At 41.8% G+C, this 17643-nt stretch overlaps 1 protein-coding gene, 1 non-coding gene and 1 pseudogene across 3 annotated transcripts in view; 2 read left to right on the plus strand and 1 right to left on the minus strand.

Annotated features, from left to right (window-relative positions):
* PNPLA4 (patatin like domain 4, phospholipase and triacylglycerol lipase) overlaps positions 1 to 17643 on the plus strand; it is a 181827-nt gene that overhangs the window by 147192 nt on the left and 16992 nt on the right. For both annotated transcript variants that reach the window (XR_012026297.1, XR_012026298.1), the window contains one exon: positions 2490 to 2593. The gene's annotated coding sequence lies outside the window, so the exon portion shown is untranslated. The remainder of the gene's footprint in view (positions 1 to 2489; positions 2594 to 17643) is intronic.
* On the minus strand, positions 3348 to 3501 carry LOC140628974 (U4 spliceosomal RNA; annotated as a pseudogene).
* On the plus strand, positions 11129 to 11235 carry LOC140628839 (U6 spliceosomal RNA). The gene has a single exon (XR_012026774.1). It is a non-coding gene; the product is annotated as a U6 spliceosomal RNA (small nuclear RNA).

The following is a 17643-nucleotide window of genomic DNA, read 5'->3' on the forward strand; positions in this document are numbered from 1 at the left end:
TTGCTATTGACTTTTAAAATAATTTTACATCTTATTTATCAAGAACATTAGCTTCAGGGATCCCTGGGTGGCGCAGCGGTTTAGCGCCTGCCTTTGGCCCAGGGCGCGATCCTGGAGACCCGGGATCGAATCCCACATTGGGCTCCCGGTGCATGGAGCCTGTTTCTCCCTCTGCCTGTGTCTCTGCCTCTCTCGCTCTCTCTGTGTGACTATCATAAATAAATAAAAATTTAAAAAAATATATATATATATAAAAAAACAAAACAAAACAAAAAAAAACATTAGCTTCAGATCCAAGGGAAATCCTAAACGATGGCTGTCTAGATCCTGCAGTCCAGGGTTAAAACAGTGAGCAGCGTCCTTCCATCTGTGTGGGCAGCAAGAGGTGTTGGGCCACTTTTCCCCGAAAGCCTGCCAACAGCTGAACTGGCCCAGGGATGCAGAATCATAGGGGATTTTGAGTGTTTTCTTGATGAACAAAATAAACTCAGTCAACTTTTAGGAACTGCGGCCTGAAATCATATCTTTGAAACCCAGATAGAAAATTATTGATCTCATTTGTGTGGTCCACAGAATCAGAACAGGATACAGTTAATAAATGTGCAGCCTACTTTTTCAACAACAGATACTTGTAACTGGACACCAGATAACACCACGGCTGTGTGACAGAGCAAAGCAGTGGATAATGTGTGTGTATGATGGGGGGAGGGGGTTGGGGAGTAGTGTTAAATGGTAATGCAAAGGTTGAATTGAATCTCATAAAACTCAGGGCAAAATTCCACTTATTGTGTAGAATCACCAGTTAAGTGAACAAGAACCTGGGACTCCTTCAAATGCATTTATCCACTGAGTGTTAACTTGAAAGTTACTCAACAGTAGTACTAGCACTCGGTGGTATGTTCACTGGTTCAGGTGAGGGTCCTGCTTCTCAGTCACAGGCACTGTCTCATTTTGACTCCCCCCAAAGCAAATCCACTTCCCCAGGCAAGGATTAAGATGCACAACATTTAATTGAGAGGTGGTTCTCCCTCAGAAGGACATGGATTTGGGAGACAGGGGAAAGAGAAAAGTCAATAAAGCTTGTGTTAAGTGAGTACCCTTGTGGAGAATAGGAGCTCAGTCCTCCAAGAAACTGTAGAGCAGCTCTCAAAGTTGTCCAACAAAGGGGTCAAGAAGCTGGGATTTTTTTTTTTTTTTGATAGAGCACATGCACAAAAGCAAGGGGGTAAGGTAGGGCAGAGGGAGAGGGAGAGAGGGAATCTGAAGCAGGCTCCACGCCCATAACAGAGCCCTGAGCTCATGACCTGAGCTGAAATTAAAACACAGACGCTTAACCATCTGAGCCCTCTGGGGGCCCAGAAGCTAGGACATTTCATAGCCACTCCAGCCCTGGCTAGTTGAGGGTCACTGGCAAAGTAGCTGCCCAGTGGTATCAGTCTGCTCCTTCCTAGAGTCAGAGAGTGCTCACCAGAGTGCCCTGTGAGGACGGTGTGAACAAGGTGTCCCATCATAGAGTTAGAGCTCCACCTAGACTAGCAGGAGGTCCACTGTTGTCAACATCTCATCCCAAAAACTCAACCAATGCTTTGTCCAAAATTGTCAGTGGAGCTTGCACAATCAAATGGTATCCTTCCCAACCAACACATTCATGGACACGGGACTCCTCCTGGTATCCACACGGTGTCAGGTACAACATTGCTTCCCCCAGAGTTCAGGATTTTACTTAAAATGGTGTGATTTAAAAAAAAAAAAAAAAAAGGTGTGATTTCCTTCTTTTACATCTTTCAGAGGGTGACATTCCTTCCTGTCCCCCCAAATTACCCCCCAAATTGTCTAGGTTGACTGGCTGAGGGGGGAGCGGTACCACATTGGCCACCCACTGAACCACATATATCCAATTGGATGAATTCATTCAACCTGAGATTGTAATATTTAATTTATGTTGGAGTCTGTCTACAATGCACAACCACTTCAAGACTCAAAGGGAAGCGATAGGAGTGTGAAGTACTTTCTGTTTAGGGCTTGGTGCATGTCTATATGTGCAAGTGGAGGCCCATAGGAGGTTCACTTAAAAACAGAACCCTTCCGTCACGGGAAAAAAGAGTTCTGTTAGACTTTTCCTGTCCCTGAGTAAGTCTTTCTAGAAAAAATGGCGATACGTGGAAATTGTCCCAAACGTGAAGAGCTAAAGTGGATACCCATTTGGCATCTTCCCATCTTTATAGCCAAAACCAACCAACCAACCAGCCAACCAACCAGCCAACCAACCAACCTTGGCCCAATGCCTGAGCGTTGGCTCTACATTTCAGAATACATCTATTAATGAAGTGAACACTTCATCAAATATTTTATCCCATGTGCAGAAACCAACTAAACAAAACCCTTCACAGCCCTCAGACCTGTTCTTCGAAAGTCAAGTGAGAGGAAAATTATCTTCCTCACATAGCTTTGCTGCCTATGAAAATAACATCTTGTTTGTTCTGGCCTAGGTGTCATGCTGATTATGGTCAAAGCTCTCCAGACTCCCTGAATTTTTGGCAAAATCAACCCTCACTCAGGATAAATTTTCTTAGGAGCCGCTCTGAGATACATAGTAAGTACATTGCTATTTTAATTGTTAATAAAATGAAAAGTTAATTCTGGTTGCTGAGAGTGTCCTCACACGAAATAATTATCTCTGGCTACATCTGCAGGCTCTGTCAAAAGACAGACTTTTCAGGCATACTTAAGAGACGGAGTGAGCTAAATGCATAGAACACCATTCTATTCACACATCTGCTCTTTCTTATCACCTACATTATTGAATGTGACCTGTTTGGGCCACTTTAATAATGGCACTTTTCCAAGATCCAGGGAAGAATTTCCATTTTAGAATTGCAAATGGAACGTAGTAAAATTCAACAGTAGCAACTCCAAACTTGAGAAGTTCATCAATATTTATGCAGCTGGATTACAGTCATTTACGGATGATGCAATCAGCGTTTGAAGCTATCTTGTGGGAGTTAATTTTAAAGTTTAAATGTATGCTGCAGTCATGTTTGGGTATTTAATTGTCTGTTACCTGGGTCTAAATGCCAGTGTTACAGCCACATTGAAAGATGCATATTGAAATAATCAGCTTCCATTTATTTCATCTTATATTCACACGTTTAAGTGGTAAGTTAATTGAAAGTGTGTGCAGTTACCATATTTCACAATTTGGATATGTATGGCAAAATATAGCTTTAAAATGCATTTTGCTTAAGTAACATCAAACGTATCATTTGGAGAGTTTCAGAAACCTTGACAATTAAATCCAAGTGTTCTCTGTGGTGTCTGAACATGGCAGGTCTAGATTGCGATTGACTTACACAATTGTAGCATAATATTAAACTGGACTTAGAAGCTCACCCAATGGCTCTTAAAGATGAAATCCAAATAAATGAAGAATGTATTTCCAATGAGCAATAATCACGCCTCGGATAAACCTCATTGGCTACGATACTGCCACTGCGCAAAGCTGAAGAACGTATTTCCATGTTAATTATTAATATGTAAGAGGACAGCAGAAATATTTGTTTCTGTAGAGCCAGGCACAAAGTATAACAGACAATCAGTAATCAGTTCATGCTCATTAAGTAGATAAGTGAGGCTGGTGAGCAATCTTTAAACCATGAATGATCTGAAGATCAGGGCTTGGGGTGACAATATCCAGAGCCATAAGTGTGCAGTCATGGGCATGACTCTATTATTCCATCATCTGTGGTGAAAAATGAGAACATTCTGCTGTCATCAGGAAGTCTTTGATGATATTTGAGAAGCATCCTGTGGCACTGCTAGGAAAAGACAGCAGATTTCCGGCAATGGCAGACTGAACGTTTTGTGGAGAACTTTATCAGTTTGGATCTGTTGGAAATCAGCTTTTCTCACAACATTGTGGGAAAATTTCCAGAAAATTATGCAAGAGCAATGTATTCATGGAATAGTCATACATTTTTTTAACAGCAGAATGAGCCTATCATTAAGTGAACCTAAATGATGCCCTTGTTTCATGAAAAATATTATCATCCTAATAAATCACCAAGCTGCCCTTTGGTGTTACTGAGTACCAGTTTAGTGATTCTTTTTTTTTTTTTTAAGATTTTATTTATTTATTCATGAGAGACACAGAGAGAAAGATAGTCAGAGACACAGGCAGAGGGAGAAGCAGGCTCCAAGCAGGGAGCCTGACATGGGACCTGATCCCGGGACCCCAGGATCACGCCCTGGGCAGAAGGCAGGCGCTAAACCACTGAGCCACTTGGGGATCCCCCCATTGAGCCACCCGGGGATCCCCAGTTTAGTGATTCTTAATCATTATAAAGGGTCTGTATGTGTTATTTCATATGTACTTTATCTTTTGAAAACATGTTCTTGAATATTAGTATAAATAACTCCCAGATACGTGGGACAATGTAGACGTGTATCTCTAATTTGTCTAGATGGGTAAGAAGGTCAGGAGAGCTGAATGCAGGATTGTAAAGTCACTTCTTCAAGTTAGGTGGTGGGTATAACCCAGAATGGGCACCCCTTCAAGTTACATACTGGGTATGATCCAGAACAGGCACCCGTTCAGGTTTCCTACTGGGTATGACCCAGAATAAGCACTTCTTCATGGCAAGTACCAGATATGATCCAAAATGGGTTTTTTGTCAAGTTCAATACTGTGTGACCCACAATGGCCTTGGTCAACTTGGACTCATTACCCACTGCCTGTTTTTATATAGCCCACAAGCTAAGACTGGGGTTTACATTTTTAAATCAGCATAAGTTAAATAAGTTAAAGGAAGCAGAATATCTCATGGCACATGAAAATTATATGAACTTCAAATTTTAGTGTCTATACATCAAGTTTTATTGAACATAGTCTTGCCTATTTGGTTACGCGTTCCCTGTGGCAAATTCCACGTAACGACAGGCAACCCAAGTAGTTACTAGAAGGACCACGAGGTCCCTAGAGCCAAAACTATTTAATTTCTGGTCCCATATGGAAAACATTTCCTGGGATCCCTGGGTGGCGCAGTGGTTTGGCACCTGCCTTTGGCCCAGGGCGCGATCCTGGAGACCCGGGATCAAATCCCACATCGGGCTCCCGGTGCATGGAGCCTGCTTCTCCCTCTGCCTGTGTCTCTGCCTCTCTCTCTCTCTCTCTCTCTCTCTGTGTGACTATCATAAAAAAAAAAAAATTTAGAAAAACAAAAAAAAAAGGAAAACATTTCCTGGTGTCTGGTCTGGAACTCTTCAATATACGAAGGTTAGATTAAGTTTTAAAAACTGTAAACTGATCTTCTTGTACTGTAAAACTATAAAGTGAGCTCTTTAATATTTTATAATACAAATATTTGAAAATGCTCAATAATACATGATTTGGATAAAGGAAATCCCAAGCCACTAAGAAGGACTAAGAAGGCAAAAGCCAAGAAGTTAGAGTGAATATTTACATGAAAAAAAAATAAGCTCAAGAATCTATAATTATATATAAACTTGGCCCTGAGCTCCAGGCACACTGGCTAAAAAAGAAGAAAGGAAACTTCATCTCAATTTCCCTCTCAGGTCTGAGAGCAATTTCTCAAGTGTGTTTCTACCATCAGTTCTAACGAAACTTGAGTTTCATGAAACTAGAAAATACTGGTGGTAAGCTTCATGAAATAGGTCTTTGTTTACTAGGAAACTGTACATGTAGAGATAGTCCCAAAGCTTGGAATCGTGGCCAAAGAGAGGGTGGCACTTAGCTAACATAAATCTGAAATCTTCATTGTTAAAGCTCTTAGGAAATAAACCTAAAATGGTTTCTGTTTCTTTTTGGGATAAAGGTGGAGGGGAAATTGTCTGTATGTAATATCTTAGCACTCAAAAATCTAATTTACTCCAGAAAAATATTTGTTCCATGAAAGGTCTCCATTTCACACTACTGTTGACTCTCGTTGCAAGATTATCAGGATGCAAATTTATGAAACTGAAAGAATTTATTTTAAAAAAAGTCCTTGGAAATAAAGAGTGAGGAGAAGTCAGCATCCATTGTCACCAGCTGGTGAGGTTTTCACTTACCATCTAAAGGAATACACTGAGACCTCACAGCACTATAATTCTTTGGAAAATTTTAAAATCAGAACCAGAACCCCTGAGAATTTAATTTCAACTCAACGCTTCTCTTGAATACATTATTTTATTGTGATACAAGGGCCATAAGTCACCAAAGGAAAATGACTTAATGGAGCTTGTATTTTGGCCTCTTTTTGCATGAAATAGATGGAAATTTGTCCGTCCCAAGAGAGTAGTCACCTACACTTTTCCCTAAAAATATGCACCACGGAGGCATCTCTCCAGATGCAAAAAGGCATGACAAGCCTGGGTATAGGACTCCTGTCTGAATAGCAAATGTGGATTCCTCGTCAAAAGGTGAAACAAGGCAGCCCTGGTGGTGCAGCAGTTTAGTGCTGCCTGCAGCCCAGGGTGTAATCCTGGAGACCTGGGATTGAGTCCCATGTTGGGCTCCCTGCATGGAGCCTGCTTCTCCCTCTGCCTGTGTCTCTGCCTCTCTCTCTCTCTCTCTCTCTGTCTCTCATGAATAAATAAATAAAATCTTTTTTTAAAAAAAGGTGAAACAAGGTGCAAAGAACAAGAACTCAATTCTTACGAACAAATAATGAACAGAGAATCCTCATTGCTCATTGCATAAAGAACAATGTTGCCCAAGTGGATCCTCATTCAAAGTCCTCATTTCATTCTGGAGAAGACTTAAGTTATTTGCGAGTTGAACAAAACTCGGATATTTTTTTAAAAAGTAAATATATGACTTGAATGAGGGCCCTGGTGAGACCTGAGGACCATTTAATTATATAAGATTTCAGAACATGATGCCTGAAAACCTCGTGGGAGATCACATTCTCAACCCAAAGCTTAGATGATCTTCAGATCACTGTGAAACAGCAGACACACTGGGAAGTGATGCCTGCCCAGCTGATCTGAATTTGTGGGGAGTCTTTTCCAGAAGTCACCTTGGAGGCTTCTTGCAGGAAGATGATTAGATCCGCATCACAATAGCCACCAAAGCACACTACAACAAGATCGGAAATTCCAGAAAACAAAAACAGACTAGTGGTCCCAGGTAAACTGTAAAGCATTGACCAGACTCAAACAGAAGCTACAACTAAAACACAGACTTGAAGGTCAAGCTTATTTATCCCACGACTCTGCATAGACGAGGCCACGTGATTCAAGTCAGAGACACAGTTTTGGTCTGCGCCGTGCCCAAAGCATCCCTCCAGAACAACATCTTGGGGCACCTGCTGCCTTTATGCCTCTCAGGAAATGCACGTCATTTGTATCAACACTGCATTGACGTTATAACGGTAGCAAATTTGTACAAGATACGCTGTTTTGGAAGTTCTGTGACTCTACCCACTGATACTTATCAATGTCATTCAGGATATTAGATAAATTAATAAGTGTGGTGTGAGATCAAAGCTACCACTGACCCAGTCCATTTCAGTCTTATGAAGTGTAATACGGAAACATTATGTCTCACTATCCAGTAACAAATTATTAATAATATGTTCTGGGTTCCCTGGGTGGCGCAGTGGTTTAGCGCCTGCCTTTGGCCCCGGGGCGCGATCCTGGAGACCCGGGATCGAATCCCACGTCGGGCTCCCGGTGCGTGAAGCCTGCTTCTCCCTCTGCCTATGTCTCTGCCTCTCTCTCTCTCTCTCTGTGACTATCATAAATAAATAAAAAAAAAAAATTAAAAAAAAAATAATATGTTCTGATAATTAAGAACTACACCATCAATCCTAAGGATCAATTGCCAAATTGCTCTTTATCTATTCAACAGTATCTTCATAAAAACAGGCTAAGCTTTAGTCTTCACAAGGACTGGAATGAACTCACAATATTACAAACCTAACTTATTATTGGTTATAAGCTATACATATGATATCTCTTTTTTAAAGATTATTATTACTATTATTATTATTCATTTGAGAGGGAGAGAGCAAGAGCACCACCAGAGGGATGGGGAGAGGGAAACGGAGAAGCAGATTCTCCAATGAGCAGGGAGCGCGATGCAGGACTCAATCCCAGGACCCTAAGATCATAACCTGAGCCGAAGGCAGATGCTTACCCAGCTGAGCCACCCAATTGTCCCAGATGTGAAATCATTTAAGAAAAAAGTCAATGTCTCCCTAGAGCAAATTTAGTGAACATTTAATTCAATACTCATTCGTGATACTGACCATCAGTTATACCGGAAAAGATGTAAACATCTTACCTAATAAACTACTACAAACGTATATAGTTCATAGCAAATGTGAGACAGAAATCATTTCTTATATTCTGCATGGAAGGCCACATGCTATATAATAAAATAAGGGCATGCATTTATTAAAAGGATCAGGATTGGAAAGAAAAACAAATGCTATCATTGATTGTGGATGTAATGATTGCTATGTAATGATTGCTGTAATGGATGTAATGATTGCTATGTGGAAAACTTAAAATAATCCACCGACCAATTACTGAACAAATGCAAGAATTTTAAGTTAGGCTACCACAAGGATCAATGTAAAAGTCCTATTATATTTGAAGGTATTAGAAATGACCTAGAATACTTTTTAAAATTATGGATTATCGTGAAATCAGTGGTACCTAGTAAAGTTAAACATGCTTGAAGTTTATAGAGAAACACCTGAAGTTTGCTTTAGATACATTCTATAGACAATTATAACTATTGGTTCAAAAATGGGTAATTCATGATTGGAAAAGCAGGAAGGAACTGACCCAGGAATATACCAATCCATGAATGGAAATATGACACAATAGAGAACTAACATTACACCATCTGCACTAATAGAGGGACTCCTCAATCAGTGTGATGCAGTGATTGGTGATCAATAGGAAAAAATAAAGAACATGGAGTTTAACCCCCATATCTTAAATAAACTTCATTACTGATCGATTAAGAACATGAAAAACAAAGAAACTTTTGTTTCCTCTAAGAAACTTTTATAAGAAAATACACCGCAATGTTACTCTGGGAAGGGAAAATGTTTTTCAGACCCAATCCATCCAGAAATGCCCCAACATTGTAAGAGGTGGGTTGTTCTGCCTGTGGCATTTATTGGGTTACCTTCAGATTTAAAAAGCTCATGTGTGCATATGATTGCAACGATTTCATTCTATATATAAAGGCGTGTTCCATTAAGAGCAAATGCCTTCCGCATTCTTGCAAATTTTCAGAGGTACAAGTTTCTAACTTAGTGAAATGCTCCCTGGATGCTGCTGAGCAATTTTGTAAATTGAGTTTGTGAACTTGACCCTGAGTTCCTCCAAAGAATCGGAGTTTGATGAATGAATAATCAGATTAAGGTATCTGCATCAATCCTCTGTTCATCAACAATTATTAAAACTTAAAATTGCACAAGGCCCTTATGACCCCCCGTCTAAATGGGATATGGTCAAAAAAGAAGTTTTCCCCACCATGGATCTGGGAAAATAAAGGACTTCTGTTTTTAACTGTGATGTGGAGGACGGCACAGATTCCGTTGGCAATTAAACCATTAGGGTAATAAAAAACAGCTCTGAAATCATCATATGCTTGAATACTTGGAGAAGACTTTCAAGAGATTCTTCTGGTATACAAGCTATGCATTTTTCAAACACATATCCTCGGAAAGAAATCTGTGTGCAAGCACCGCTGATAGGCGTAGATAAATTACTGGATTTCCAAAGTTCTTTAATTGTGAAGCTGTAAAGTAGCCAGATCTCTCCTAAGACCAATAGGGGCAAGACATTTCATTTTGGTAAACTCTCCAGCAAAAATATGTTTTTAATAATACAATCCTAAGTGCTCAGTCCGATTGTCCGCACTGCAGTGCTTCGATCATAAAGACTGCATGGGAGCTGCACTGCCCGGAGCCAGCTGAAAGAGCAGAGGTGCGCTTGGCCAACTCAGCCAAGGGAGGCCTTACAACTCGCTTCACGGCCTACAAAGAAGTATTCGTGGACGGGTCTGAAGGGACGCCCTTCTTCTGCTCTGAGAAACACAATATATGATTGAACTTTGACTTCTTCCCAACCTCTCTATAAGAATGAGCCAAATGCCAAGGTTACTTTGTTGGATTTATTGAAAAAAGCATTTTTGTTGCTTTACATAGTTGCATAATATCAGAGAATGAGATTAGGGACCTACATCCCACGTTCTCTACCGCACAGGAAAATGTTTTCATTCTTTACTCAGATGTGGAAAGAAATTTTATGACTTCTTGAATTATCAAAAAGGAGATATATGCTTTTCCACTCCGTTAAGAGAGGGAAAGGATCACATACTTTCAGCCCATCAAACCAGAGCATGACAGTATCTTCCATTCAGTCTCTTGTATGGCGTGGTCTTCTGGGTAAAGGTTCAGTCTTTCGTATCCCCACTGCCCCATGCTTCTCTGCAATGTAACATCCATGTCTGTAGGCAAACTACCATGAACTCATGGTGCTCGGGAGAAAGAAGACTTAGATCCACACGGGTTCCTTGAATGCTCACTCTTCTCTGCAGCAGAAAAAAACCCTGTGTGGTCTGGCTCCTGTACTCGGTTATATCTGCGCAATCTATCCCGCTGGGAGGGTGTGCCACCATGTGTCTCTGGTCTCCAAGCTGTACCTGAAAGACTTCCCTCTCCCTCCCCCTCCCCAGCCGATGGTGACCCTCTAACCTTCTCAGCACCTCCATATCTCATTACACTTACATAAGATTCCCTACCTGTCACACAAAGGCTCAGCCACATGCCACGTCCCTAAACTCTGAAGACACATCCCTCAGACAGTATCTCTGCAACCAAGTGAGACTATGAGCCACTGGGAGAACTGGCTTTGTGTGAGAGCTCTATCATGGCCCCATGGAGATGGGATCTAGCACTCCAGTGTGCTTCCATACTATCTCCCTGTTTCTATAGCTCCATCCTAAAACAGTTGAGGGAAATGAGGGCCCTGGTTTCTAATCACTGCTCACTCCTGCTTACCATCTCCCAGGAAAGACCTAGGCTTCCCAATTCATTCCCCATGTCCATGTCATATCCTAAGTCAGGATGGCGCCAAGAGCTCAGCCTTAAGAAATGCTACAGCTGTGCTCGCTTCGGCAGCACATATACTAAAACTGGAAGGATACAGAGAAGATTAGCATGGCCCCTGCGCAAGGATGACACGCCAATTCGTGAAGCGTTCCATATTTTTAAATGACAAATACCCACCATTTGCTTCGACATGGATGGACCTGGAGGGTATGATGTTGAGTGAAATGAGTCAATCGGAGAAGGACAAACATTATATGGTCTCATTCATTTGGGGAATATAAAAATTAGTGAAAGGGAATAAAGGGAAAGCAGAGAAAATGAGTGAAAACATCAGTGAGGGTGACAAAACATGAGAGACTCCTAACTCTGGGAAATGAAGAAAGGGTGGTAGAAGGGAGGTGGGCGGGGGGTTGCGGTTACTGGGTGATGGGCACTGAGGTGGGGGGTACTTGGCGGGATGAGCACTGGGTGTTATGCTATATGCTGGCAAATTGAACTCCAATAAAAAAAATTAAAAAATAAAAAAGTTGGGAACTGAAATCTGTTCAGTTAGAAAGTTCCAAAATACCCTGGCTCAAATAGATGGATTTTTTTTTTTTTTTGAGGATACTGCTTTGTGAAAACTTGTGAAAACTCAGAAATGTTTTTTTCTTTATAGGAATAATGCAAAATTGCTAAATCTACAAAGCTAATCATAGGAGCTGAAGCTAATTTTTAAAACTAAACCAAGTTCATAGTCAAAAGAACATTCAAAAACTTAGAATGAAGCTAAAATTAAAGTTGTCCTTTCAGTTTTTTGTTATCCAGTTGTCCTTTCAGTTTTTTGTTATCCATATGTGTATTTTACTTGTTATGTACATGATGATTAGAGTCCTGTTTTCTTTTTGTCTGTAATAAAAAAAAAAATTAAGAAATGCTACAGCTGATTTAGACCTTCCCAAATTCACCTCCAAAACCCTTTCCCCCATGGGATGGTATTTAGATATGGGGCTGATGACAGGTGATTAGGTCATGAGGATGGAGCCCTCAGGATGGGGTTAGTACTCTTCTTAAACAGACCCTAGAGAGCTCCCTCATCCATTGTGCAACGTGAGGCTCTAGCAAGAAGACGGCCGTCTATGAACCAGGAAACGGGCTCTCACGTGACACTGAATCTGCCAATGCCTTGATCTTGGACTTCCAGCCTACAGAACTGTGAGGAATGCATTTCCCTTGTTTAATTTTTTATTTTTTATTTTTTTGCATTTCTCTTGTTTATAAGCCACCAAGTCTATGGTATCTGTTATCGCAGCCCAAAAGGACTCAGCCAGGGGCCCTCTCGACACCCCTGAAGAAGCCGGATTTGGCCAGACATTGCTGTGGACGTGGATCGTTCAACTGATCTCAGAACCACATTAATGAAAACAAAAATATCGTCCTCGTTATTCACATTTCACTTTGCAAGAGTGCAAAGAAGGTCACCAAGTGGAAGGACATGCCCTGATTGCAAGCCAACTTCATCTCGTGCCTTTTCTATGTACTATTGGACAACGACTTGACACCACCACGCCACAGCAACATATGCCACCCGGGGCAGGAAGCCGCCGCCGCACACCACCCCTCACAGCGGCAGGCGATCCCTTTCCAAGGACGACACTCAAGGAGGCTTGCGTTCTAGGTTCGTTGAGGTCCAAGTAGCCATGGAGAGCCATGGAGTTGGGAAGTGGCTGTTTCCCATTTGCAGGCCCCTGGAAGTCTTACCTTCTGACCCGCTGCAGTCTCTCAATTCAGGGGCTGCCGGGCAAGCGTGTATCGTCCAGACGCACGGAAGGCTCCCTAAGGGAGTTACAGGCCGCCCTCCCGGACGGCCCAGCCCCGCAATCTGATCAAAGCCACGATGAGCCACAAAGTTGCCCACGAGGCAGCAAGGGACCGTCTCTGAGGCTGCGAAGCGGAGGGCGGCACAGGGAAGCCTGCGGCCACCGGCCAGACGAACTGTCCCCGCAACAGCACCCGAGCAGTCTAGACGCTGCGACCTGCCCCAGGCATCGGGTCTTCTCATTACTGACAACTCCCCGGAGCCGGACCACGTTGGCAGACCGAAGAGAGCGCGCTGAGCCGAGCCCCGCACTCTGATTTGAACAGAGGCTCTGGATTCTGCCTTGTCTTTGGGTGAACGCAGGGCCCCAGAGTAACTGTGTTCTTGCAAATCTGCTAGGGCAACTGAGGCGAAAGAGAGGGGGCCACTGCCGACAGGGACGGTGTCTGGATCTGTGTGCAGAGCTGGCGATGGGCCGTGGACATGGGGACAGGCATGTGCTCTACAGAACGGGGGCACAGGTGTCACGGGGTCAAACCACAGCAAGGGCAAGGGCTGCACACGGCCTCTAGGGAGCAGCGTGGGTGGGGCCCTGCTGTCTGCTGGCTGTCTGACCAGGGGACAGCTTCAGGTCTTGCGGGCCCAGCATCCTGGTGGACAAACTGAGAACACTCACATCTAACTCTCAAGCAGTGGATTTATCACAAATCCAGTCCTGGACAAGAAGCCACATCTCTTTCTCCTTAAGGACAGCACTGCCCATTTGGTCTGATCATGGTCTAAGCATAATTTTCTTTTTCTTCTTCTTTACCCTATAAGTACCTTTTGTATATTATTTCATAACGTATACCATCTATGGTGTAGGAACCCATCCTTGGTCAAATCAAGTAGTGGATGTTCATTGGTAAATTCACTTAATACATTAAAAAAAAAACTTATGGGGTTAGTTTCCAGCTCTGTCACTTACTAGCTCATTGGCACATTATAAATTATTTAAGCTCCCAGAGTCTCTTCTGCCTTTGCTTCATAAAGGAAGTGTTTCACAGGGTTATGTGAAAATCTAAAATTGCACATGTAAAGAAAAATAAGGTGTGTATGTGTATGCACATGTATGCAGGAACATAAAACGTGTACATGTATGTATACACATGGCACAAACATACAGACATGCATGTGTGTTCATACATATAAATATTTCATTTCCATATCTTTTGTCAAAATATCAGCAAGACTCCCTTACGCCCTATTCATCACAGAAAGTAGCCTTCTATGGCTTATCATTATGGTGAAGGTCACTTGTGAGTTTTTGGTTAGAAAACATTTTCCAGGGGCACTGCCTGGCTCAGTCCAAAGAGCATAAAACTCTGGATCTCGGAGTCATGAGTTTGAGCCCCATGTTGGGTGTAGAAATGAAAGAAGAGAAGAAGAGAGGAGGGGAGATGAGGTGAGGTGAGGTGATGGGGAGAAGAGAAGAAGAGAAAGAAGAGAAGAGAAAAGAGAAGAGAAGAGAAGAGAAGAGAAGAGAAGAGAAGAGAAGAGAAGAGAAGAGAGAGGAGAGGAGAGGAGAGGAGAGGAGAGGAGAGGAGAGGAGAAGAGAAGAGAAGAGAGAAGAGAAGAGAAAGAAGAGAAGAGAAGAGAAGAGAAGAGAAGAGAAGAGAAGAGAAGAGAAGAGAAGAGAAGAGAAGAGAAGAGAAGAGAAGCAAAGCGCTGGACATTGATCATTGGCACAAGCTCCTATCACATCAGGTTACACAGCTGCCCCATTGTTTCAATCCTAAAGAGTTATATTGCACTTTCTATGTCAAGTTCACAGTTTATATAAATTTAAGGCCTTCTGAATATACGGTCTGACACTAACATCTTACAGCAAGTCTATCCATCTTGAACAACACATTCTCTGCCATATTCCAAGACTTAGTCACACCCCATCAATGAAGAGACAGGTACGCATGTCTCCACGTTAGTACACTTAGTTTATTATTCATATCCTGTGTTTCGGCCATATCCATACCTGAGGTTATATCTGTAGGTCCATCTCTGGTTCCTCTATGTCTGAGTATATATGGGATTTGAGCTACAACATACTGTCATTTGTGGCTTTCACTGCCTTTGTAACTTGACTCGCTATTTATGGGGAAAAAAATACGAACAGAGAAAATATTTGTAGACCTCATACTGTTCCTGTGTTTCAATTATTCTGCTTTTATTTTTTTTAAGTTTTTAAAATTTATTTATGATAGTCACAGAGAGAGAGGCAGAGACATAGGCAGAGGGAGAAGCAGGCTCCATGCACTGGGAGCCCAACGTGGGATTCGATCCCGGGTCTCCAGGATCGCGCCCTAGGCCAAAGGCAGGCGCCAAACCGCTGCGCCACCCAGGGATCCCAATTATTCTGCTTTTAAAACCACATTGAGACCACCTGAAATGGCCCACACGGTAAGAGTGTCACAGTACAATGCACTTCAATGTTTGTCTCTCCAGGACCGGGTGCTCACGAAATATGAATTAAGTGACAACGTGGTCCTAATGAAGATCATGCCACAGAAAGAGACCATTTTTCTCTTTGTCCTAGACCTTGGTTTTCATTCATTGCTGTTATCAAAAAAAGTCATTTTAAGAGCATGATCACTACAAATTACATAAGGAGATTTACGACGAGATTTTGTTATAGTTCTACGGAAGCACTGGCACTTTTTAAATATACCCCTCCTTTGGGGTAATAGGCAACTGCCAATGATATGGGAAACAGAGGTAGAAAAAAATATATTTCCTTACTACCTACAACAAAGACATCTCAAGAATTCTTTCTTGGCCATCGGCTTCAAACCCTAATGTCTTTCCTACATCACCAAGATGAAGAACTTGGTTTTAATTAGTATTGAGAAGAAAATTAAAAAAAAAAAAACAAAACTCTAGGCTTTGCAAACACCAAATATAAAAATTGATTTGTATGTATATATGTACCTCCCCACACACATACAAAGATTTTTTTTTTAAATCAAAGTAAAGAGCTGATCATGGATGATTAGAATTAAAAAATGAAGTCATATTGGAGCACATGCCTGGCTCAGTCAGTAGAGCATATGACTCCTGATCTCAGGGTTGTGAGTTCAAGCCCCATGCTGGCTGTAAAGATTAATTAAAAATAAAATCTTTTAAAAAATGCCTTCATAATGCATATAGCATAAGACAACATGAACTGAGTGGATTTGAAATTATTTGCAGGGCCACCTGGGTGGCTCAGTGGTTGAGCATCTGCCTTTGGCTCAGATCATGATCCTGGGGTCCTGGGATTGAGTTCTGCATCAGATTCCCCACAGGGAGCCTGCTTCTCCCTCTGCCTTTGTCTTGGCCTCTCTCTCTCTCTGTCAGAGTCTCTCATGGACAGATAAATCAAATCCTTAAAAAAATTAATTTAAAAAAAAGGAAATATTTGCAAAGAGAACCTAGACACTATTGGGACGAAGTGGAACTTTTAAATACTGAGAATGTTTATTCCTGAGTGCCATACAACCATCTCATTCTGAGACTTTAAAGATGCTGACACCTGCACACATCAAGAACTCAAGTATCTGAGATTATTACCTACGTGCAAGTCAACAGGCTACCTGCAAGTTTCATTAATGTTGGTAGAAGACGAGAGATCCCGGGTCAGAGAAGAAGGAAAGACTGTTATTCACAACACAGCGGGAGCACAAACACTACCATATTTTCATCAGTTCCGCCTGCCCCAATATCCTTCAGGGTGACCCACATGTGCTGAGATGGAGCCTCCACGAGATGTGGGTTAAGTTATGGAGAGAAATCCTGAGTTTAAAGGAACCTGAATGCTTTATAACAGAAAGTACATACTGAGCACCAGCGTGGTACCCTTATATTTCCAGTAACACAAAAAACAGCATACCAAAATTGTGAAGGATTGGGTTCGGCAAAACTATAATTCTAACGGGTTAGGTCATCTCAATGTAACAACAGTAAACAAAAAATAAATTTGAGAAAAAACCTTGCAGTTTAAATTGATGAAAACTGGGTTATGTACTTTTCAATTAGGCCTTCTTTTTTTAAAAGATGTTATTTATTTATTCATGAGACACAGGCAGAAGGAGAAGCAGGCTCCACGCAGGGAGCCCGATGTGGGACTCGATCCCAGGACCCCAGGATCAGGACCTGAGCCAAAGGCAGACGCTCAACCACTGAGCCACCCAGGCGCCCTCAATTAGGGCTTCTTAATGAAGAATTTTGCCTTTATGTGTGTCCCATCAGGCCAAAATTTTAAACAGTAATACAAGTATCCATGGATATTTTTGTATTACTTTCATTAAATCATTTTTCTAAATCGAAGATTATTAACTATGCCTTGACTCTTAACATATTAGTAAATTAAAGTCAAATATTAATGCTCATGTACAATAATAAAACACTGAAGCTGAGAATCTGTAAAAAGGAAGCATTGGGGGCTACCTGTGGCTCAGGTCATGAACCTGGGATCTTGGGATCCAGCCCAGCATCTGGCTCCCTGCTCAGCGCGGAGCCTGCTTCTCCCTCTCCCGTGTCCCCTGCTGTTCTCTCTCTCTTTCTCTCTCTCTGTCTCTCTGTCAAATAAATAAATAAAATCTTAAAAAAAAAAGATAGAGGCACTGACCATATAATTACATTCTCAGTCATGAATTTGCTGGTGACATAAATTGAAGGCAATAGGAATGACAACTGGTATCCCTTAAGGGATAATAATTTACCAGGCACTGCACTAAGCCTTGTGTGTAAACGTAC

Source organism: Canis lupus, chromosome X (assembly GCF_048164855.1).
Source record: "Canis lupus baileyi chromosome X, mCanLup2.hap1, whole genome shotgun sequence".
Taxonomy (NCBI): Eukaryota; Metazoa; Chordata; class Mammalia; order Carnivora; family Canidae; genus Canis; species Canis lupus.